Raw genomic sequence first — 24929 nt, 5'->3', positions numbered from 1 at the left:
CCTAACAGGTCAGCATAATTTAGATGTGGGGCTGGAACATAGCCTGGCTTTGGCTTAAGAAATCAAGCCACTGAGTGACCAACCTCTTATCATCTGACCTGAGACAAGTCACTCCAGAATTATAAAATTGCACCAATCTGATGGAGTCCCAGGGGTAGAACAGAAATGAGCATGCGGTGCTTCATGAAAGCCTCGGTGGATGCTTTGCCTCTGAGTTTGAGCCCAGCACTAAGAGTTTAGACGATGTCAAGTCACTTTCATCCTTAACAACAGTCTTGCCTGAGAGACTCGATCATTTCTTTCATTGTCCGGAAGAGCAGACAGATATAAGGTGGAAATTCACCTGAAGCCATACAGCTCTCGGAGAATAAGCTGGATTGGAACTCAAATGCTGTGACTTCATAATGAACACTCTGGACCACAATAGAAACTGATGAGAGCTGGCCAAACAATGAGAGTTATAGCAGTGCCTGTAACCCGCAATGAGCTAACAGAGGCTGGAGCCAAAGCTATCGGCAGCAGTTGAAGCTCCTTGAAGCCCCCATGTGCATTACATCAATCAATCAATGGAAAGTGAGATTAAGAAAACACATCAGAATGGCCATTTCCCTAGATTTAGGGTTTATTTCTTTACCAGTAATGCAATCAGCCCTTGAGCCACACTGAGAAATAAACAAAAGGTGGCAGATTGAGGAAGGTGTTTGCCAAGGGCTTCTGCTCCAGCTTAGTTGAACTCTTCCTGTTCCAAACCCAGAAGCAAAGAGCAGCAGATTCCTGGCCATCAGGCTTATAGCAGGAAGGAACTCCATAATTCATCTTTCGCCATCACAGCTAGCCCCAGATGACAAAAAGGAAGGTCCCTAAGGGACAGCGTGACAGCCAATATCACACTGCTGCTTCCTCTTAACCTAGGACTAATCTAACACTGCACGCTTACATGCCATGTCTTGATTATGGCAGTCGTGCTGGGACACGCAGGGCCTGATGATATCGGATCAGGCATTTACCCTCTTCCTATATTCCTGGACTGTACAACAAAGCCACTGGTCCAAGAACAGTCCCAACGTCCTTATCTTCCTGGGGCAGCTTCTCCGTATCTGCTGGCCCCAGCATCTCTCTGCCTGGCAAGCCAACAGAAGGAGTGACAGAAACATGACCTTTTGCTATCTGACTTGTTTTCCTAGGGCATAAATCAAAGAACCCAAAGCACATTCCTCACCTCATATTCACGCCCTGCCTTTGGGGACAAAAAAAAAAAAAAAAAAAAAAAAAAAAAAAAAAAAGGCACTCTGCCTTGTACAAATAAAGCTTTGCTCTGGAAGCACTGGAATCTGATTACCCTAGGGTCCAGCCTGAACTGCCTTTCGTTGCTATATGGTTTGGGCTAAATCCATCATTTTTCTGATCTTCAGTATCTTCATCTATGAAGCATACATCTTAACAGTCAGTACCACCTCACAGGCTGAGAAGAGGATTGAATGGAACCCTGAGTAGAAGAGTGTTGTTCAGCAACAGGCACACTTACTGCCACAACCTTAGGGAAAGTGAGTCCCTTCAGGCTTGTCCATCTTCCAAAGCCCAGAGTCAGAGATGGTGGCTTTAAAACCTGTGGAGCGTTTTGACTGTGGTTGGATTTCTATGCTCTTCTTCTTGCTGGGGGACAGCTGGTGCATCATCTGAGCTCTGAAGGCATTTGACAGTGCCTTCTGACCGGGTGAGCACTGAATTGGAGAAATTGGGAAATGGGGACGGGGATGTCAAATCCAGAACAAAGGTCAGCCCAAAGAGGCACCAGAGTGTATGGACCAGACATGTTGAGCTTTCGGGCCCAGCACACCTGTGTTTGACTTCCTATGGAAGAGTAGGGAGCCCACGACGGGCAGAACAGAGAGGTCTAATCTTCACTTTGGCAGCAGTGAGTATCTACCAGGGAGATATTCAGCAGATGGGAGGGTTGTTCCTATGAGGGAGCTTCTGCTCTGGTGGAAATGATCTGTCTTGCTTAGCTCCTTCGGTGAGTACGTGGTACTGTCAGGTGAAGCAGCATCCAATGGTCAGATCCTTTTGTCATGGCCTGTATGTGGGCTTCCCATTCTGTACGAAGCTGTAAGTGTAGGGGAGCATTTATCAGCCTGCACTTTCTAGATGTGTGCATTTCAGCATATGAAACCTATACATCAACTTTTCACAGAGGAAAACATGCCTTTCTAAGAAGTAGAACTGAGACCCGAATCTAAAAAACGATTTTAGGGAGCCGGGACCAAGGGCAGCATTAAAGAAGTATCAGTCAGATCCCGACACTCAAAACTGTTAGTGTTTGGTCCACCACGGATTGATTTGCACTGATTTCTACTTTTAAAACTATGATAGCGACATAGGAGACATGTATTTAGCCAAGTGTGGTGGCACATGCCTGTAATTCCAGCATTTGGAAGTAGGGGGTGGGTGGGTCAGAAGTTCAAGGTCATCTTCAGGTACATGGGAAGTTTGAGTCCAGCTTGGGTGATGTGAACTTCTGTCAGAAAGGAACGAAAGTGGGGAAATAGAGGAAAGAAGGAGACTGGTTTATATTAGTGAATTTAGGGGAACCCTGTTAAATTTGATTTCATTTTCATCGTTTTCATGTACTTTTCAGACTAGGCGTTTAGTCTACTGATTTTAGTCCTGGTCCTGACTTGCTTGCTCTGGTCCTCTTCAGAGCACGTGCCTTCCTCAACCCCAGGTGGCCTCTCTTGTCCAATGGCACCATCCTTACTCAGAGCATATGCAGAGAGATGCTTCTGACTAGAAACTGGCTAACAAGGAATATCAAAAAGAGATCGCCACAGAACAACTCTGAGGGAAATACAAAGAAAAAAAGTTGTAACGTGTCTAAATCAATCCAGGGGTGACAGGAAAGACAGGGAAGGATGGGCTTGGCTCCAGGAAACATCCTTGGCCCTCTCGAAGTCTCCCATAATACCTTGTTGACCATTCAGACAGAACCTGAGCCGGTGCTCCCAGGGTTTGTTCATAAGGATTTGAGCCCCTTGTAGCCTTGCATTCAGTGGCTTGACACAGACGTTCTGCTGAGGGCTTGGGATATATTATGACAAGGAGCTGAGGATTCTCTGCTGTTCATGGTACTGTGGGGTTTGCAGATTCATTCCCATATGTGACCCAGATGACAGCCAGGCTTCCTTCCTCCCCTGCCTGAAAACCTAGATGGTGACTTGCTGAGACCTTTGTTCATTTCACAAGCTCCTCAGGTCTGGGACAATTCCCACTGCCTTGGGAGGGCTTCATCCTGGCTTCCAGGACTGCAGTTCCAACGTCACTTGCCACAGTTCTACGTCCAAACACTATGCAGTTCCAGAATGCATGGTCTCCCTGAAGATTTAAGGAACAGCCAGGGCACGTTGTGGATGGGCTCTGTCGTCCTTTGTGTGGCTTTCCAGCTGCTTCTCCTTCCTCAATCTCCTGGAGGTCTCCAGGTTCCAGGACAGCACAGCAATCCCTGCTGCCTGAAAAGAGGAGCTTTCTGGGTCCGAGTTCCTCCTCTCAGAGCCCTCAGCTCATCTGAAGAAAGATGCCACTCCTCAACTAAAATGAAGGAATTGAGGACATATTAAAAGAAAGACAGGTTCCCAGCAACCAAAAGTAGATACTTAATGTGAGGTCTGAGCTAAAGATGGACATTCTGGGATATTTCGAGTTTTTTGTTTGTTTGGGGGATAAATTTCCATCTGGGTAGACATCTCCTTTGGGGCCTTTTACAGGTCTGTATGTCTGGACAGCTTCTTGCCATGTACCCGAGGCCAGCCTGGAACTCTCAATCTGTTTGCCCACCTTCCCGAGTGCTATAATTACAACCCTAAACCATCGTGTCTGGTCTCCCCTCACTTTTTGACCATAAGCTGTTTGCTTCATAAAATAATCCAAACTGATAAATTAAATAAGGGCAGACACTGAATGGAACCTCCTAGGCATATAAACATTATAAAAAGAAAACGAAAACATTTAAACTTCATTGTTTCGTCTACCGTGGAGCATGAAGAAAACTTAATCTTGCCTGCTTACTCCCCTGAGGGCTAAAGCTGAGGACAAAATAGGCTGAGGGGTGTGTAGGCTGCCTGTCCCCTTGGGAAAATGTGTGTGTGTGTGTGTGTGTGTGTGTGTGTGTGTGTGTGTGTGTGTGTGCCTGCCTGTAACTCTTTCCACAGGAATGAGTGTCAGTCTCTGAGCATGTCCCTGTGTCTATTTGTGTGAATGTCTTTGTACAGTGATGCCTGTCTAGCTGTCTCTACACGTGGCTAGCTCCACGTGTCTCTGTGTGTGTGCTTTTGCCTGTGTATGTGTCTGAATTTCCCTTTGTCATCAGGTTTGGTGCCTCTGTGTATAGAAGCCTCAGCATCTGTCTTTCTATATCCCGGGTCCTGAAGGAGGAGAGTCCATATGAGGAGATGCTGTGCCCTGCCTTCGGCCTGTGCAGACGTGTACAGAAACAGGGCTGCAGTGGGGCTCAGAGAAGCCATACCAAAGGTCCACGCTACAGGTCATCTGCTTTCCTGGTTTTGTTTTTCATCCTCCCAATGGGCTCCAGACCCTCCTTGCAAACAAAGAGAGTTTAAAAATTGCAGCCCTTCCTGTGTTCCCAAATGTTCGGAATGCTGTGGTGAACTTGAGCACCGGCAGCTTGGATACCCAGCCCTGCCGCTGCAGCAGGAAGCCACCAGCCCAGTGGCTGCCACCACCCATTTATGTAATATGCCCCAGAGGAAGGAAACAAAAAGCAGCTGCAAAGGTCACTGTACCCCACATCAGGAGCTGGTGACACACCTTCCATGGGAATGGGAAGCCTGTACAAGGCACAAATAGTCCTTTAAGGACATCCTCCAGTTTAATGAGTGAGATAGTGAATGCACTCTCTTTTCTGTTGCTGTAGTAGAGTGGTTGAGACTGGGTGATTTATAAAGGAAAAAGGTTAATCTGGAGGCGGGTGTATTAGTTCCTTTTCTCATTGTTGTAACAAAATATCTGATAGAAGCAATTTATGGGAGGAAGAATTTATTTTGGTTGACAGTACGGGGGATATGATCGATCATGGTAGAGAAGGCATGGTGACTCCTTCCATGACAGAAGATGGTGGTAACCCCAGGCCACAACACTGACAGACTTCAGTGGGAATCAAGGACAGGGTATAATCTCTAAGGCTGGCTCCACCTCCAGCAATCCACTTCCTCTACTGAGGCCTCACCTTCTAAAGGTTCCACAACCACCATCATTACCCCCAAAAGATTGTGCTGCTGGCTGGAGACCAAGTATTCAAACAACACTTTACATCAAACAACAGCAACAGGGAAAGCCAGGGGATGTGTGCTGAAGAGGCAGTGCTGATAAGTGTGGCTCCTTTTACAACCCAGATGCTCAGCTACTAACCTAGTCCCAAGAGACACACATTCCCTTAAGAACCCAATCTGCTCTCAAATGCTCTCAGCACAGCCACAGTGCCAGACATTTCAACAGGACACTGGGTAGGACAAACTGTACTCAAACCCAACAGCACACTTACCGAGAACTCACTGCCAACCAATCAGGCTTCCTGGTACTTCGCTTATCCTCTCCCCAGCTCAGATACAGGACATCAGCATTTCAATCATTTCCACACATTTCCTGAATATCTATTCTGTGTTCAGTGTTATAAAAATCAAAGTAACTCCCATGCTACCACCCTAGGACTTGATCTTCTTTTCCACGTCACCCCTCAGTGTGCGTCTCCATAACCGGAGACTATTGGCTATCACGTGACCCACACTGAGCAGACTGATTCTCTTCGGCCCCTCCTCCTCTGCTCGCCCCTAGTTGGAGTTTTAACACTTCTGCCTGGGCATTCACTTCCTCTACCCTGCATCTGGATGCGTCTGCGTAGGTATCCACCCTTCATCTCACCACTTCCTACCAGGGCAACCAAAGCCATCTCTGAAATGGTTCCAACCCATGTTTACAGCCTACCTACCTCTGGGTGACAGCAGCACTCTGCTAATGATGCCAAGTCTTCTTTCAAACCATTCCTCCTTTTGACTGGCAGAGTACCCTTTCCTCCCACACACCAGTCAATTCTTACCACTTGAGGGATCATGACAATCCCTCAAAATCCACCTCATCAGCTTCCCTTCCAGTGAGCCTGTCCCAATCCCAGCCCTGTCTCTTTAAAATGTTACCAAGGAAGTATAGTTGGCCTTGACTGTTAATCTGTATCTTTGTTTCCCATAGTAAGCATGCAATTCTTAAAACCTAAAGTCTTTCTCCTGCCAGAGTCCACATTACAGGTGCCCAGCAATTGCTACCCAATGCAATGTTCTGGGCACACCACAGCTAGAGGATGTGAGGTATCAAGTGGTTTGGAAGGAGAAGGAGAGAAAGCTACTGCCAAGGTAATGGATAGGCAGAAGGGAAAGGAGGAACATCAGAAGTCATGGCCAGTCAGTGACTATCCTTGTGACAGGCCTGAGACTTGAGGGCCTGAATGCTGAAGCAAATCGCAGATGCTAATGTGGAGGTTTTGTTCCCTCCAGAGCTCATCTATGCTAAGATGGAAAATCAAGGAGGCTCTGTGTACCAAGAATACTCTAGGCCAGGCACTGAAGCATGTGTCCCCGGATATACCTGCAGAAACGGGGTACAAGGTTGGCAGACCTCACATTGTTTAATAAAAGCTCCCACTTTAAGAAAAGAATTCAAACTGGGCAGTGGTAGTGCATGTCTTTAATCCCAAGCACTCGATCAACAGAGCCTCCAGGGTAGCCTGGTCTACAGAGCAATTTCCAGGACTACAAAGCAAGTTCCAGAGCTACACAGGGAAACACTGTCTCAAAAAAAAAAAAAAGGAGGAGGAGGAGGAAGAGGAGGAAGAGGAAGAGGAAAAGGAACAGGAGGTGGAGGAGGAGGAAGAAGGAGGGAGGGAAGGAGGAGGAAAAAGAAGTGGAGACAGAAGAGAAGGAGAAGGAAAGGAAGATGAGGAAGAGGAGAAAGAAGAAGAAGAGGAGGAGAAAGGAGGAAGAGGAGGAAGAAGAGAGGCCACAAACTGGCTCAGCAGGTTAAGGTACCTGCTGCCATCTAACCAACTCAATGACCTGAGTTTAATCTCTGGGACTCATATTTATAGAATAATTATTTCCCCCTTGTTGTTTTCTGGCCCCCATGATGTGTATCACACACACACACACACACACACACACACACACACTCCAGCCTGCTCCACTCCAAGATACCCACCCCAGGTCTCCCTAGGCATTGGCAAAGAGCAGGCACCTTTCCAAGCCTTGACTTCATGCTAACCATCAAATTCCCAAGCCAGGGAGGAAGTAGTAATGTCATCATCCCTGTACTTAAGAAAAGCAGTCATCAGACTTGGATGGGGTTTGCCTTGCGATGCAGAAGGCCAGACAATTGATCATGGCAAGGACTGCCTCAGAGAAGGGGGCTGGCATTCACATGAGTAGCATTTGTAAAGATCTGGGAGGCGGCAGTGTCCTTGGAGTCAGGGATCTCAGGACTCAGGCTAAGATAGAAAAACAAGTACTGCAAGCAGGATTCTCCCTGAGAGCTTGGGGAATTTTTAAATTTTCCTTTACAATCAGATTGCATCTCCCCTTCCCTCCTCTACTCCCAGTCCCTCCCTCCCATCCTCTCCTCCCTTTCTCCTCAGAAAAGGAGAGGCCTCCCGTGGATATCACCCTGCCTTGGCATATCAAGTTGTAGTAGGACTAGGTGCATCTTCTATTGTGGCTAAGCAAAGCAGCCCAGGTAGGAGAAAGAAATCCAAAGTCAGGCAACAGAGTCAGATACAGCCCCTGTTTCTGCTGTTAGGAGTCCTACATGAAATCATGGCTGCACAATTGTTACATCTGTGCCGAGGGCCTAGGTCCATCCCATGTGTGCTCTCTGTTTGGTAGTTCAGTCTCTATGGGCCCTTGCAGGCCCAGGTTAGTTGATTCTATATGTTTTCTTGTGGTGTTTTTGACCTCTGGCTCCTCCCACCCTTCTCCCCTTCTTCCACAGGATTTCCCAAGCTCTGGTCAATGTTTGGTTGTTGGTCTCTGCATCTGCTTTCATCAGCTTCTGGGTGAAGCCTCTCAGGTTCTGTTAGGCTCATGTCTGCAAGTAAAGCAGAATATCATTAATAGTGTCAGGGGTGGGCTCCCTCTCCTGACATGGGTCTCAAGCTGGGTCAGTCGTTGGTTGACTGTTCCCTCAGTTTCTGTTCCCTCTTTACCCCTACACATCTTGTAGTCAGGACAAATCATGGGTGTAAGGTTTTGTGGCTGGGTTGGTGTCCCAGCCTCTCCATTGGAAGCCTTTTCTGAATACAGGAGATGGCTCTTTCAGGTTCTATATTTCCCATTGCCAGGAGTCTTAGATAAGGCCATAGGTTCTTGGAGATTCCATTGTTTTAGGTTTCTAGCTCATCCCAGAGATTCCCCACCCCAATCCCACCGAGGGGAAAAACCTTTGATGGCATGTGGACCTCACTCCTTATACTTCTGGCCAGGTATTGTAAGGATGTCACTGACTTTCTCTATTTGACTAAGTCTCATGAAGGCAGGGCCAGTTCACTGAGCTGCTGAGAGACCACTCAATGTGAACCGAATGGGTGGCCATGACCAACGAACAGTTGACAGAGTTGTAGCACACTCGGGTTCCAGGGATCTAGAGATGAAGCGTAAGTTCTCTCCTGGGCCTGCCTGATGGCCAGGCTGGGCACACATGCTGGGTAGTCTTTGTCACTTTGACATAAACTAGAGTCACCTGAAAAGAGGGATCCTCAGTTGAGGAGTTGCCTCCCATCAGATTGTCCTGTGGGGTCATTTTCTTGATTAATGATTAATGTGGCAGACCCAGAGCACTGTGGGCAGTGCCACCACTTGGCAGGCAGTCTTGGGTTGTATAAGAAAACAGGACGAATAATCATAGAAGCTGAGAACAAATATGGAGACCCACAACCAGGCATTGCACAGAGAGCGAGAGACCCTGGAACAGTCAGCCCTAAATGGGATGTCTCCATTAAATCTCTCCCCCTTGGAGCTCAGAGCACCCCACAGAAGAAGAGGCAGGAAGGGTGTAAGAGCCAGAGGGGATGGAGGACACCAAGGAAACAAGGCTCTCTAAATAAACACAAGCAAAGCTTATATGAACTCACAAAGACTGGAGCAGCAGGCACAGGGGATATACAAGTCCATACCTGTCTGTGTATACATTACAGCTTCCAGTTCAGTATTTTTATGGGAATCCTAGGTATGTGAACAAGTGGGTCCCTGATTCTTGTGCTTTCTCTTGGGCTCTTCTCCTGTTGGTGAGCTCCAAGCTCCCTGACCCTTCTGCCACCATGCCATCCATATGACACCATGATGTCCAATTTCTATGTGATATTTTTTGTTTTATTTTATTACATTTTATTTTGTTATCTTTTTAAAAGCTGAATGAATGAATGAATGAATGAATGCCACTAGGGTAAAGACTAACAACTAGACTTCATTTATACCTGTTGGGAAAGGAAAAATAAGTTTTCTCCAATAGAGTGAAACTGGGTATATCAACCACTTGCAGGGCACCCTCACCTTCAGAAGTAGTTGACCAAAGTATAATGGACTCCACAGGTTTCTTGTGTATTTACTCTTATTTGGTTACAGTTGTGTGTGTGTGTGTATGTGTGTGTGTGTGTGTGTGTGTGTGTTTCTGTGTGTTGCTTTGTTATTGTTGTTCTCCTACTCCTCCTCTTCCTTCTCTTCCTCCTCTTTCTTCTTCCTCTTCTTCGTGGGTGTTTTATTTTGTCTTCTTGGTTTGGAGAGATTTTGATGTTGGATTAAGTTATTGTTTTAAGAAAGAACTTAAAGTTGGGTGGGTAAGGAGGGGGAGTAAGGAGGGGAAGAAAGGAGGTGGGTAAGGAGGGGAAGTAAGGAAGGGGGGAGGAAGGAGGGGGAGGAACTAGAATGACTTGGGAAAGAGAAGAATATGATCAAAACATATTTAAATTTGTTTTAAATAAAAATATGCTGAAAAAGAAAGGAAGAAAGTAGGAAGGAAGGAAGGAAGGAAGGAAGGAAGGAAGGAAGGAAGGAAGGAAAGAAGGAAGGAAAGGGATATGAAGGAAAGAAGAGAGAGAGGGAGGGGGGAGGCAGGCTCAGCAAGCCATAGTAAACAGTCAGTAAGCACATTTCCTCTATGGCTCCTGCTTGAGTTCCTACCCTGACATCCCTTAATGATGAGCTATAATTGGGACACCTAACTAAATAAACCCTTCCCTCCCCCAAGTTGCTTTTGTTCAATGTTTATCACAACAGCAAAAATCAAACTAGAGCGGAGGGTAAATTGAGGGTCCTTGTATCAGTAACTTCTCTGTGGCTCCACCATGATCAAGACAACTTATAGAAAGGTTTATCTGGGCCTGTGGCTCCAGAGAGGTAAAAGCCCACCATGAGGGAGATGTGTCATCGAGTGGGAAGCAGGTGGCAGGAGAAGGGCTGGGAGCTGGGAGCTGGGAGCTCACATTTTAACCATGCACATGAAAGACACAGAGCAGACAGGAAGTGATGAGAAGCTTCTCATCTCAAAGCCTGCCACAGGTGACACACTTCTCCCAGAAAGGCTATACCTCCCCATCCTCTCCATCAGTGCCATCAACTAAGTGTTCAAATGCCTGAGTCTATGGAGGACATTTCTTGAGGCCTAGAAGGACTGTCACTGTGTTCTGGAGGAAGTGTGTTCTGCATTTACAAAGATCTGCTCTTAGACTTCTGCTTGTGGTTCCAGTCTCACAGTCAGGCTTCTCCCACCAAATCTGGCATGGGAGATATTTATCCTGCCTTCACTGAAAGCTCCATGACCAAAGTGAAGGCTGGAAGAGAGACCCCACTCTGGGGAAGAGCGTTCACTAAAGACAAAGCTCCTTCTAGGCGCCCGTGTGAGAAATCAATTAATGATGACTAAACAGATGACCAGGAGCTTTGTGTTGTCCTCTAAGCTTGACTCTGTCACAGCTGTGACCCTGGCTAGGACCTGTTCCCAGTCCTGTTTCCTCTTATACATAAAACACAGTGTAAAACCAGAAATCTCTGATATTCTAAACCTTCCAGAAGAACACTCCAGCTCACTTTAAGAAACAGAAACTGGGCAGAGTGGTGAAGGCTCTTCATCTCAGCTGCTCTGCAATGGAAGCTGAAAGGACTGAAAATTCAAGGCCAATCTGGGCTGTGGAGTAAGTACAGTGTCTGTCCTGAAAGACTAGATAAGACCTTGTCTCCAAAACAAAAGGAGGGCAGGGAGTGTAAGATTGTTGTTGTTGTTGTTAATTAACTATTTAATTTATTTACATCCTAAATGTTGTCCCCCTCCCTCCTCACAGAGTTCTTCCCCATCCCCCCTTCTTTGCCTCTGAAAGGATACCCCTTCAGAATCCTCCCCATCCTGGGGTATCAAGTCTCTACAGGATTAGGCACATCCTCTCCCACTGAGGCTAAACAAGGCAGTCCTCTGCTACAGATGTGCTGAAGTCCTTGGGCCAGCCTGTGTATGCTCTTTGGTTGGTGGCTCAGTCTCTGGTACAGAGGCTCTGGTAGAATTTTGGCAATGTACCTGCTCAGCAAACACTAGGCCCTAAGTTCACTTCTGAGAGAGAGAGAGAGAGAGAGAGAGAGAGAGAGAGAGAGAGAGAGGAAGAAGAAGGAGGAGGAGGAAGAGGAGGAGGAGGAGGAGGAAGAAGAAGAAAAGGAGGAAGAGGAGGAAGAAGAGGAGGAGGAGGAGGAAGAAAGGCATAGGAACTGAGAAAGAAGCCAAGGAGCCTCCCTGCCTGAGCTAGAAGTCCTCTCACACACGGGGACATTTTGGATGTAGCCTCCAGTCTGCTGAGAACAAGGACCCGAGGTTCAGAGCCTTCCAGACCTGCTTATCTGTTGGTTTCTCCCAGCTCAGACTGTTTAGAATGTTAGCCAAAGTGTATCTGTGAGAAAACAAATTCTAGCTGACCAGTTTTGTGGCTACTGTGGGGTGACCTCTGTACTACCTTAGAAAAGGAAGCAGTCTAATGGTCCATACACACATGCCCAAGGCCTCTGGCTGGAAACAGCAGGCCTTCCTGAAATGAGATGAAATAGAAAAGAGGGAAATCCAACCCCTCTCTTCCTACCCCTTCCTCTCCTCTCTCTGTCTCTGTGTCTCTCTGTGTCCCTTTGTCTTTCTCTCTCTGTCTCTTCTCTCTCTCTCCCTTTCTCTCTGCCCCTCCCTCCCTCTCTTCTTTTCTTCTCTTCTCTCGGTCTTATGTCTGTGTATGTGTGTGTTCTCTCTCTGTCTCTGCCTCTCTCTCTCTCTCTTTCTCTCTCTCTTCCCAGTTGGGTCTTTAAGACTTTAGTATAGATAGGAAAATGGGAAATCTTTTGCTAAGTGATTACTTTTTCTATTGAGGCCATAAATAGAGACGCTGGAGGCTAAGGAGATAGGGCACGAGACCCAGATAAGCCTGGATGGGAGGATTGTTTGGGACAAAGTGGACTTTTTCTGCCTGTGGATCTCCAAAGCTATTGACAAAGCTGGACTAATCCAGGCCAGCTGTGCAGACTGTAAGTAAACAGGGCCTTTTATGGGGCTCGCTCCCACCCCCAGCCCTGTGCTTACAGAATTTGATCCACCCTTTCTGTTGAGATGGCAGTGAAGTGCATCAAGCAAGCAGATGAAGTGGGAGCCAATATCAGCACCTCAGGTCCACCTGCAAGGTCCTGAAACCTTCACTGGGGGTTTAGTCAGGATTTTTGATCTATCACCTCTTAGCTAGGCCAAACTTGAATTTCTCTACTTTTCTGGGCCTTAATTTCCCAACTGAAATTGGCCAGCACAGTAATGATCTCGATGAGTCAGTGGCTGTGATAAGGAGGTGACCAGAAAGTATGCCCAGGATGAGTGCGAGCTGGACAGGGAGAGATGTCCTGAGACGCTGACTCTCAGCTGCTGGAGAAGAAAGACTCCAGCACTGTGGGGTCTCCAGGTAGATTGAGCTGCTGAGAGATGTTCCTACCTGATCTGATGGGAAGCAACCCTATTCTGCCCAAGGAAGTCAGGCACAGGAAGGGACTTCCATGTCAGTCAGCACAATGTGCTCCTTAGTGGCATAGAGAAGAGAACTGAGGCTGTGATCAGGACACCATTTCTATTTCAAAGCCTTTGTCTTCTCTCTCAATGCCTTCATTGTTATCATTAATGAGGTCTTTTTGTTTTAAGGCAGAAGTCATTTTGTGACTAAGAAAATGGAAGTACAAAGTTAAAAACAAAGGTTAGACACATAGTCTCTCGGGTTAACAGGTTTCGACGTTGTAGTTTAATCCTTTAAGTCAACAGATTAATCCCTTTTCTTTTATAAATGGGTTAATTTCAGAAGTAATAAGAATTAGATACCATCATATAACTAGGTAGACCAGTAGTCTCAAACTTGTACCTGCACCAGTTGAGCATGCCATTAAAACCTAGAGCCTGAGCATTTAGATTGGAGTGTAAATGAGACTTTGCTTCTCTAACAAGGGTCCAGGAGTTGTTGATCTGCAGATCCTTCAACTGTACTTTGAAAAACCCACCTCTATGGCTAGAGATACCTCAGACACACACACACACACACACACACACACACACACACACACACACACACACACAAAGCTAGTCATGCAAACAGGAGAGCATGAGTTCAATCTCCAGAAATCGTATTTTAAGAGTTTTGCAATCCTAGCACTGGGGAAGTGGAGGAAGGCAGATATCTGGGGCTTGCTAACCAGCCAGCCTATCCTAATTGGTCAGTATCCTCCAGGTCAATGAGAGACTCTGTCTCCAAAATGAAGGTAAACAGCTCCCAAGGAATGACATCTGAGGTTAACCTCTGACCTCTGCAAGCTCATGTACAGAAGCACACACACCCACCCCTTTCCAAGCAAACATGCAGGTGTGTGTGTGTGTGTGTGTGTGTGTGTGTGTGTGTGTGTGTGTGAGAGAGAGAGAGAGAGAGAGAGAGAGAGAGAGAGAGAACCACTATAGACCTTAGGGATTCTTGAGAAGGGGCCTAGAGAGGCTATTTCAGTGATATATTTCAATGATAGAAATATCTGAACAGGAATGTGAGCGAGAGAACAGTCTGCCTACAGATTCTGAGGCCATCACCAGGCCACCCTCCACACTATGTGTTTGCCATCCTCCTACTCAGACCTGTTTTACCAGTGAGTAAGCTGAGGTTCAGAAAGGAAGTGTTACCATTGAATCCACACCCCTGGAGATTTTAATGATAGGTGCTTGATTTTCTCTATCTCCAGGTAACTCAGATAGGTGAGCTCAAAGGATTGTGGTCCACTCAGGGCCACCAGCTCCTCAGGTGTGTGCCTCCTTTCTTGCTGAGATCACCCACTCCCAGCCATCTTTCCATGTGTTGGCGGCCTGACTCACAGTGCTGCCTGGGGTCTCCTAGTCCCAGTGGCTGAGACTGTCCTGTCTGGTGAGTGATTTAGGGACTTGGCAGTCTCCCTTGCTCCATTATGCAGCCACTGAATATTCAGTCCAGAGGGCTTTTGGCATGCTCTGCATCTTCAAAATGAAACAGGGGAGCCCTTACTCATTTGCCTGATTTAAAAGCATCTAGAAGCTTTTTTTTTTTCCAAGTGGAAGGAATCACACCATCCATCTAAAATGAGGAAACCCCACATTAAGGAGCCAAGAAAAGATGGAGACATAAGTTTAAAGGGCTGACATATTAATGGAGAAACCTTGTGCCTGGTTTGTTTCTGCCCAGCCCCATTCAGCTTGGAAAGCCATGCCTCTTTGATGCTTTGTAGCTAAGAGGAAATGGCTTTGTCCTAGGGGAGAACTGAGCCCCTCACCCCTCCTCCTTGGACACCAGTGTGATCTCACTACCATTCCCTCCAAGCCTGCAGACAATTATAAAGGAGCTACTCCAGGCTGGGTCAAACCTGAGCTAGCTTTCCTCATTCATCTGGCAAAGTTCCGATGGTGTTGAGGAAGCCTCGCTTCTCTGTGTTCTTTTATTCACAAAGAGCCAGTTGCCGTCCGGCTCAGACAAGGAGGGGCTCAGAGGCTGGACAAGACTGCACACCTGGTCTGGCCTCCTGGTGGTCCTCAGGAACCTACTGTCACATGTCATTATCTGGGCCCTGACTCCGAGTCACCTACCTCCATGGTAGCAGGGATGACAGGTCTATAGCATCAAGCCCAGTTCATAATCACCTGATTTGAAAACTATTTATACTGGAAACATGACATTGTAAAGATACACTAGGGGCTTTATCCTTTCTTTGTGACCCACGGACACCACCTTAGCACCACCTGGGGACAATGTGAAGGAGAGGACAAGTTAGCTGCCAACACTCCCAGTAACCTGCTTTCCACAGACCTCAGTCCTTCCTTACACTGCACCACTCCCTTCCTTCTAACAAGCACGCTGCATGTTCTGTACTGAGTGAAAATTGAATAGTATCAGTCCTGTCCTTGGTGCCCGTCCCCTGCCGGATGCAGTCTGAGCCACTGATTTTATGATTTGGCTCCAGGCCCTGTGGCTCTCCCACTCCATCATTTACACTCCCACCTCACTGTGATGTACATTCTGGGCCTCTGCAGGTCCACCCTGAGTGAGGGAGACCCTCCAAAAGAAACGGGCTGTGAGGCCGGGGAGGGAGCACAGTTGGTACAGTGCTTGCCACACATGCGTAAGAGCCTGAGTCTGATTCTAAGCACCCAAGTAAAAGACCCAGGCATGATGGTGTACACCATGTCTGACCTGAGGGGACAGAGACAAGAGAAACCCGAAATCTTATTGACCAGCTGGTCTAGCCAAGTTGGTGAGTTCCAGGTTCAGTGAGAGACTTTGTCTCAAAAAAAATAAGGTGGAAAAGAGTAAAGATGATACTTTTCATGCACACATGTGCACATATACAAACATGAACACACACACACGCATGTGCACATACACAATCATGAACACACATACACACAAATGGTTGTAATAGAAGTTATCAAACACACATGAGCACAAAGTAGCATGAGATCTTTGCCTGTGCCCCTCCCCAGCGCCAGTTCAGACCCTGTCTGTGACCACACCAGACCACATGAGCCTACTTTAAAGCAAATTCAAGACATGATGTTCTTTCATCTGAAAACACTTCAGCATGTGTTTCTGAAAGGAGGGGAGAAGCCTTCATTTTTGGAAGCTCTTGTTTGGGGAGTACAGCAGTCAAAACAGAATAACCAAACTTTGCGGTTTGGTTTGAATGTGTACATTTCATAAACTGGTATTTTTAGCATACAGTCCCTGAACATGCAGAGAGCACAATGACTATGTGCCTACCCTCATTTGGAGAGAGCAGAAAGCAAAGCGAGATCTTCCTTGAGTGTGGATTCTGGCCAGCTTCTCGCTCCCAGGATGTCCTTCTATCCCATGGTTGGCTCTGATGTTTCCTGAACCCTCTGGAATTTCCACACTTTTGTGTCCTTTCCCCATGATGCATCTGCATGGAATGCCCCTTTCTCTATTTGGCAAACCGACTTTATCTGCAAAACTTAGTACAAATGTCACCTTGCCAGTTGTCTATGGTACCTCTTCAACACTACCTTTCCCCTTTAAGGCAAGCAGATGGACTGCATGGCTGAGTTGAAATCATTCTTGTGTGGATGAGTATTCCATGAATAGGGTGTGGATTATCCCTGTGACTCTAGGCCAGTGTGAGACAGGCTAGTTCCCAAGCACAAATTTGGCTTCAACATCAGATGAACAGGCTGTTTAATTATGTTTGGGGGTTCTGGTTCATGAATCAGAAGTAACAGCAATGCAATGGGCTCATGGGAGTTATGTGAGATGTGTCTACTATAAGACTGCAGCAAAGCACAGCTGGCCACAGGGAGACAGAGCAGATACGGCTTCTGAAGCCAGACATCTTCACGGAACCTTCCCTTTAAAAGCCCACTATTCAGAGACCATCTCACCCTTCACACAGGCCCTAGCCTCTATCTGGGTCCTGGAAGCTTCCTCGCAATGAAATACACTAAAAGGGTGCCCTCTGGCCTAAGCCAGGACCCTGCTATAGATTATAGAACAGCTTGCTTTCATGCTGCCCTGTGCTTCCTGCCTCCTCTCACCTCCAGTCTCCCTGTGCTGTAGATCAAGCCCTGGGAACCCTGATCCTCTCCCCCAGGATCCTTTGCAGGGAGACCAGCCATGCCCATACCCCTGCAGCTCCAGGTCCAGCATGGGGCTCTTGCTCATTCATCTCCACACATCTGCCTGAAAAAGTCTTAGAGATATCAAGCCCCACCCACCTGTCCCAGGGCTGTCCTCTCTACCATGCATCCCCCACTTCCTGCAAAGAGGTAAAAATGGGGAGCAATGCCCCCACCCAAGAGATTGATCCAGCCATATCCAAATGTGGCAAGGCTGATATGGTTCTTCCCTAGCCCTGCTCCAATATTCTGTGTATCTGTCCTGCCTTTCCAAACCACATTTCCACGCCCAATATCCATCCTTCGCCCAGAGAAGGGATGAGGGGCAGGAAAGGTCTATCCTCGGTGCTCGGCAGGACTGCCTGCTTACTTCCCCCAACACCACAGGTTCTTTCTTAGACCTTTCTGACCATTGGCTGTCTACTTCGGTGCTTATCTGGAGCATGTGGAATAATGGGGGTTGGAGACTAGACACGGGGTGAGGCTTTACACGTAAAGAGACTAGAAAGAGTTGGGACGTCTGGATTTGGAAGGTTTGGGCTCACTTCCCAGCTTCACTCAGCAGCGTTGCCCCTCTATTATTTATAAAGTGGGGACAGCGTCTGCCTTGTATCTCATTAAGAGCTGTGAAGACTAGGATGTGGTATTAGTTGGGAATAGGGCCCCAGCTATCGTTGCTGCCTCTAGTACCTCGCTGTCTTCCATTCAGTAAAGGAACAAGTTGTACTGATAGACATGTGTCCCTTACCATATGTGCTGGCCTCAGGTTGCACAGGTTGCCTGGCCAGTCAGGAGATACTGAGGTAGTGTGATGAAAACTGGGTGGTCTCAGAGGCTGTCAGGTATCTCTGTTGTGTTTGGCCACAGCTGCCCGACAAGAGCTGTAGAAACCCTGGTCCAGTTTTCTCTTGGGGCTGAGTCATACTCTCTGATACCCTTCTCTGTCACCAAGGTACATTCATCTGCCATGAGCATATGGTCCCACAGTCTCACAGAAGCCCTGACAATCTCTGGCATGGAAGCCCAGGGTCCTTCTAGCAGGTGGCACCTCAGAAAGCCAATCAAAATGGCAAGGGGAGCCAGCTGCAGTTGCAGAGATCATGTTGAGTTAACCAGGATACTCCAAGGGCCAGCAATACTTCTGCTCTCCTTGTGTGTCCACCCACGTGCTTCATGTAGACTCGTCCCAACTCATGTGGAGCCTACTGCTTCCCATAGAACTGGTGGCAAACACAGAGAGGTAAAGTCACTGGCCCAAGAATGCACAGCTTAGGCAGACTGGCTTCAGAGTTTATATACTTTACTCTGCAGCCCTTTCAGTGGAGGGAAGGAAGGGGGAGGAAGAGAGTAAAGAAAGGCCTTGTGGACAGTCAGATGGCTCAACAGGCAAAGGCACACACTGATGAGCCTCAGGACCTGAATTTGATCCCAGGACCCACTGTGGAAGGCAAGAAACAACTCCAATGTGACCTCTGGCCTCTACTCACACACCTGCCTACACACATGCAATGAACGTAATTTTCCCTTCTTTGTTATCCTCTTCCTAACTAAAGCCCCCATCTTCTAGTTTTCTCCATCAGCTCACTTGTACCCTGCTATTCCTGTCTCTATTGCTGCCTGGCCCTCCTGCCTTGGCAGGGGTCCTTTTCTCCTTTCCTGGTTGGCTGGAGAAGTTATCAGTTCTCTCTCCAGGGATGCAGGGTGCAACTGAGAGTCACGGCGCAATTGGTCATGGCTGACCAATCCCATCCTGAACCCATCCTAAACTTACCAAGAATCACAGCTTGTGAACAAAAGATGCTCCCAGCATCCCTCTTACAAAGGCCAATGACCTACGTAGCTCTGTATCTTGAGCTGAAATCAGAAGCTGAACAGAAACTGTGAGCAAGCAGTGAGCAGAGGCATAATCCATATACCACAGTCCCTCAGAATTCTCTCTCTGAGCCTTCCTCCTTCTCAGCATCTTTTAGATGTTAACATTAGCAAGAAGGATCCAACAGTTTTACTGAAGATCTGACTGAAGATCTGACTCGAATAGAGGAGAAGCAAGCTGACAAGGTGTGACACACACAGATGCAGGAATCCTGAGCTTTTTTAGCCAGTAGAGACTCTCTTTATTCCCAAAGATCAGACCTCCAGAATAGGCTGGTGAGCTACTGGGGTGATGTCTAAGCTGAGATCTTGACAGTCTTTGAGTCAAAGTCTGTGGCTTTGAGATTTTCTAGATTCATTTGCCTTTATGGTCTATCTGTAGATGCTAGGAATACATTGAGACATTCTAACCTATATTGGGATTGAGGTTAAGGTGTAATTCAGTGAGAGAGCACCTTCCCAGCATGTATGAGACCCTGAATTCAACATCCAGTACTGCAAATGTGTGTGTGTATGTATGTATGTATGTATGTGCATATGTATACACACATTTAAAAGTTAAATATCACCTACACACAGAATATTATGTGTCAAAAAAAGGACACACACTACAGTGTGGATGAATCTTATGAGCATATTCAAAATAGACACCAATTATGCAGGTTGCCTCATTTGTTCTGTGACATTAGAGAGAGGTGACAATTGCACAGCTATGTGCATTCAACAAAGCCCATGACCAAGCACTTGAAAGAGAATTTTGTCATGTATGAATCGTATGGCCAGAAAACTTTTATCGTGAATTAAACATTAAAATAAAGCATTGTGTAAGATTTAGAGGAACACAGATGGGTGGTGCTGCTGTCAGGTGAGCATCTGTATGCATAACTAGAGAATGTCTGGAATCATCCTGCAAAAAAGAAAGAGTGGGTAATCCAGTTCCATCAATTTAATGGTTATTTCAGAATATTTTCAAGGCAAGGTTTACAAGAAGATGAGAAAGAGTTCTAAAAAGAAAAAAAAAGAAAAAGATGGTGAACTTGGCTGAGGGTGTGGCTCAGTGGTAGAGCACTTTCCTAAAATCCTCAGAGCTCCTACTTCAATCCAGAGGAAGAAGAGGAAGAGGAGGAAGAGGAAGAGGAGGAAGAGGAGGAGGAAATATAACAAGCATGCAAGCATGACCTGGGACTAGGCCTATAACTCAGTCAGCAGATACTTTTCTAGCAAAAAAAGATACTTGTCATGCAAGAAATCCCATGCACTGGGAAAATGGAGGGAGGTCATCCTTGGCTATGTGTGAAGTTCAAGGCCAACCTGGCCTAGGTGGAGACCAAAAGACCTTGTCTCAAAAATAAAATGTTTTAAACTACACCGTAACTCTAATAGGTGGTAAGGCTGGTGTGTTGGGGTTGATCTTCAGTAAGTGGCCATGTCTGTTGCCCATGAGAACTATCTGGAATCCAGATGAAGAGTGTGCTTCACATATAGACTCAGATACCATAGCAGTGATGCTCTGGTGTGTACTTTATTCCCTTTACAGACAAAGCCCCTGGGAGGTGGGAGGCTGTCACAGTTAGGTTACTACTGCTGTGATGAAACACCATGACTGCAGCAACTCTTATAAAACAAAGCATTTGACTGGGGCAAGCTTATTTCCAAAGGGTTAGTCCATTGTTATTATGGCAGAAGCATGCTGACACACAGGCAGACAAGATGCTGGAGAGGTAACAAAGAGTTCTACATCTGGACCAGCAGGCAGCCGGAAGAGAGGGGGGAGAGGGGGAAAGAGGGGGGAAGGGAGAGAGGGAGAGAGAGAGACTGGGCTTGCTTGGCTTGAGCTTCTAAAACCCCAAAGCTCACACACACACACACACACACACACACACACACACACACACACACCCCGGCCCAGTGAAACACTTACTCCTACTGGGCCACACCATGGATCTATGGGGGCCATTTTCATTCCAACCACCACAGAGGCTAAGAAAGCTGCCCAAGGAGACTCCTATGGGAAGAGAGGGCACATGTAATGTAGTTAGACCCTGTATAAAGAAAAAACATTTTGAAGAAAAGTAAATACAAGGAAAGGACAGGAAGAAAGTGAAGAAAAGAGGGGCAGAGAGAAGAGGGGAGGCAGGAAAGAAGGAGGGGAGGGGAAGAAAGGGGAGGAAAGAACAGTGGGTAGCCCAGGGATTTTGGGATCCCGAGGAATCCTTTCTTCAGGAGCCTGAGGGTGGGCTCCTGTACCCTGCCTTTCAGGCGTCTTTGGCCCCTACTCCAGACAAGCTCTTCCCCTGAGGATGTCCTCTGTAGGCAGGTGTGTCACCCAGAGAGTCCCCAGTGGGTAAGGATATAGGCTGGCAGCTGAGCCTGCTACAACCCTAAGCTCAGACAGGGGAGAACAAGGAAAGCCTTGTCTGTGGAGCCAGCCTGTAGGGTTGTTCATTTCTGACTATTGCACTTCTCGGGGAAACAGGAAATGTAAGAAAAAGGAATGCTTGCTTGTTGGTAGGGCATGTTCAGTTTAATATTCCAAATTTGTTACCAGTACTTTTCCAAGACACTCTAGAAGCAGCAACGGTGGCAAAACAGAAGTGGAACTCTCAGAGCAGAGAGCCCATAGGCTACCCAGCAAATATCGCCTAGCTAGGCCTTCCCGAGTACCAGCCCTTGACCTAGGATAGGATAAGAACTAAGGAAGGCAGGGCAGGTGCCATGTTTGTCTTAGGTACCCAGGTACATGGGTGAGAGAATACAAGTGGAGAATGCTCTTTGTGATGACTGTAACATTGAGTGTCTATGGTGCTTCTTAACCAGTCCTCTGTACCAGGACAACCCTCTGGTCTCAACCACAATCAGCAACAGACAGAAACCCATCTCAGGGAGCTTGATGTTAATGAGTTTCCTACTGGAGAGTGGGGAAACTGAGTCACAGAACTGGTTGTGACTCAAAGTCCTAAAGGTAGAAAGCGGACATCCACTTGAAGCCTCCTGGCTCCAGAGTCCCTACTTCCACCACCTTAGCCTACACCACTCAGATTCTATGCACAGTAGATTTATCCTCATGGGCCTGCTGGCTTCCAGCCACATACCTCAGAAAGTGCTTGGTAGTAGACAGCATGAGGATCCAGGGGTGTCACTACCACATGGTGGCCAGTGTGAGGGGCTCTGGGTGACCTTTAGAACAATCTTCCACCTCTCTTTACCCCATTTCTTTGTATATAAAATGAGAATTAAAACCACAGAAGCTAGAACTGGAGAAATGACTTAGTGATTAAGAACACTTACTGCTCTTCCAGAGGACTAGAGTTTGGGTCACAGCATCCATATCCAGGTTCATAGCTACCTGTAATTCTAGATCCAGGAGATCCTACATCCATTATGTACCCAGCCTTGGGTGTTACAGTTATGATGGCAAGCAAAACAGGGGTCCTTGTCTTCAGAACACCTATAGGCAAGTAGAGAAATACGCTATAAAGAAAGACACACACAAATACAAATAGTGAGGGGCTCTCCTAGTTTGCTTTTTGTTGCTGTGATAAAACGCTGAGCAAGGCCAACTTGATAGGGGACAGTAAGGATTTATTTGACTTACTGGTCACACTCCATCACTGAGGGAAGCCACAGCAGGAACTCTGAGGTGGTAACTGGAGCAGAGGCCATGGAGGGGTGGGAACTCAGGCTGGAACTGAAGCAGAGGCTGTGGAGGGTGCTGGTTATTAGCCAGTTCTTTGTAGCTTGCTTATCTTACTTTTTTTTTTAACACAGCCCAAGACTGCTCACCCAGGAATGGCATTTGTCCACAGAAGGCTGCCTTTGATCCCAGTACTTGGGAGTCAGAGGCAGGAGAATCTCTGTGAATTAGAGACCAGTATGGTCTAGATTCTGAGTTCCAAGATAGCCAAAGCTACTAGAGAGATCCTGCATTCAAAGAGAAAAAAAAAAGAAAATGCCCCCCACAGAAATAGAAAGATGGTTCACTGGTCAAGAGCATGTTCAGAGGACCCAGCATCCATCTCCAGGAGATCCCAACCTTCTGTAATTCCAGAGCCAGGGCTTTGGATACCTCTGGCCCCCACATGCTGATATGCATACCTAACTATAATTTAAAATAATGAGAATAGTTTCTCTTTTAAAAAATTAAAGTCACCCCCAGGAACACTTACAGACCAATCTGATGCATGCAATTCCTCCCTTTCCCCAGATGACTCTAGTGTGTGTCAAAATGACAAAAACTTAACCAGCACAGGGAATAATCATACGGGGAGGCAGGGAGCCAAAGCAGTGGGGAAGGCCCCTGGTTTGAGCTCTCTGCCAACCCACTCCTGCAGAGCTAGCCAGACCCCATCAAAACTGATTAGACCGCCCTCCAATGACCTAAGCACCATGAACTAGGCCCTACCTCTTAAATGTCCTGTCTCCTCAGCACAAAGCTGGAGTCCAGGCTTCCACCATGAACCCTTGGACACTTAGACTATAGCAATGGTTCAGCCAGGATCCAATTCTGCACATGCTTAAATCTTTATTACTAAGATTATAGATGGAATACCTTGGGTAGGAAGTTGCCCAAGTGTCCACTGTGTAGTTTCAGGTCCAGCTTCAGCTTGAGGATGGGGTTGGTTGAACAGTGACCTTGGCTCAGCCTGCCAGACTCTGATCTTCCCAGGGGAACACCCTGGAAGAACACAGGGCTGCCCCACTTATTTTAGCTTATTTGGGTACTTTTGAATAAGGCCTTATCAGGGTGGGGAATCTGTTTTCAAAGATGGATCTGCCCCCTCCAACAGGATGTCAGGCCTCTTGCCATGGGGCAGTGCTGAACTCTGGAGTGTCTGGGGCCATGGGACCGGGAAAAGGGTCCCTGAGAAACCATCCCCAAGGAAACTAAATAAAGCTATTGTTGCAAAGGGAAGAGAAAAAATAGCCCAGCTAACAAGATGTTTTCTGTCCTCTGTGACCTGTCTGTGTTTGGGGAGGGGCTGGGCTTTAGCAAAGGGGTGGAAATAGGAATGGCCCTTGGGGTCCATAGAAACAGCATGGAAGAGAAGAAACAGGGCAGAAGAGATCGGTAGCCATGGGGCTGTGCTGCTGCTCTTACCTGCCTGAGCTCAAGTGAGTGGCTTGTTCTGTTTTCTTATCTATAAAGCCCAGGAAGGAAATGACGCTAAGGTGCATTGTACAAGAGATCCCTGGTCCTATTCCTGGCCCTTGGAAAACCATCGGTTTTAGTCTGGGGGAGGGGTGATGTCATGGGTGGACTCTTCATATGCACATTCACGGCACCCACTTTGATTTCTGGAAATAAAACAACTGACTGTAAAAACCTACCCAATATCTCCTAGTTCTGCCTATGTTTTGTTGGAAAGCTCCAAGTCTAGCCCCTTGGAGATAAAATATAGGTCAAAGGACATTTACACAGGAGTGTTTCTGTGAAGTTTTGTTTGCAGTAGCAGGGTAGGTGTGGTAGAAGGAGATGGAGAGAAAGAATCACACACATATTGTTCACTTGCAGGAAAGTAGCTAAGGTATTGCAGGACAGGCGTGCGTGGAACACGGTGCAGCTCTTGCAATGACTGGGTTAGGACTGTGTCTGTCACGATGGAATGACTGTGCATGGTCTAATATGTAGAGCTAAGCATGGGCAGAGGTATAGCTTAGTGGCAAAGCAGGCCTAGGTTCCATCCACAGCATTGCAAAAGCAAGCGATAAGAGCTAGTTTTGAAGAAAAAAATCATACCATCTATCTGTGTGCAACAAGTGTGTAAGCAAAGGGCAGAAGCACACCAGGCAGGTGAGAGCAGTCACCTGGGCTAGAGAAGGCATGAAAC

The 24929-nt window shown here is 47.0% G+C and overlaps 1 protein-coding gene and 1 long non-coding RNA gene across 5 annotated transcripts in view; one reads left to right on the top strand and one right to left on the bottom strand.

The window, feature by feature from the left end:
- Positions 1–24929, top strand: part of Syn3 (synapsin III) — a 426170-nt gene that overhangs the window by 323459 nt on the left and 77782 nt on the right. The window lies entirely within an intron of this gene.
- LOC143435667 (uncharacterized) lies at positions 7694–23776 on the bottom strand. Its single transcript, XR_013106143.1, has 4 exons — positions 23651–23776; positions 22697–22801; positions 22448–22549; positions 7694–8136 (listed from the first exon to the last, which is right to left on the bottom strand). It is a non-coding gene; the product is annotated as an uncharacterized LOC143435667 (long non-coding RNA).

This window comes from Arvicanthis niloticus, chromosome 22 (genome assembly GCF_011762505.2).
Source record: "Arvicanthis niloticus isolate mArvNil1 chromosome 22, mArvNil1.pat.X, whole genome shotgun sequence".
Taxonomy (NCBI): Eukaryota; Metazoa; Chordata; class Mammalia; order Rodentia; family Muridae; genus Arvicanthis; species Arvicanthis niloticus.
The sequence above is the reverse complement of the archived record's forward strand: the minus strand, read 5'-3'. Positions and strand labels throughout refer to the sequence as shown.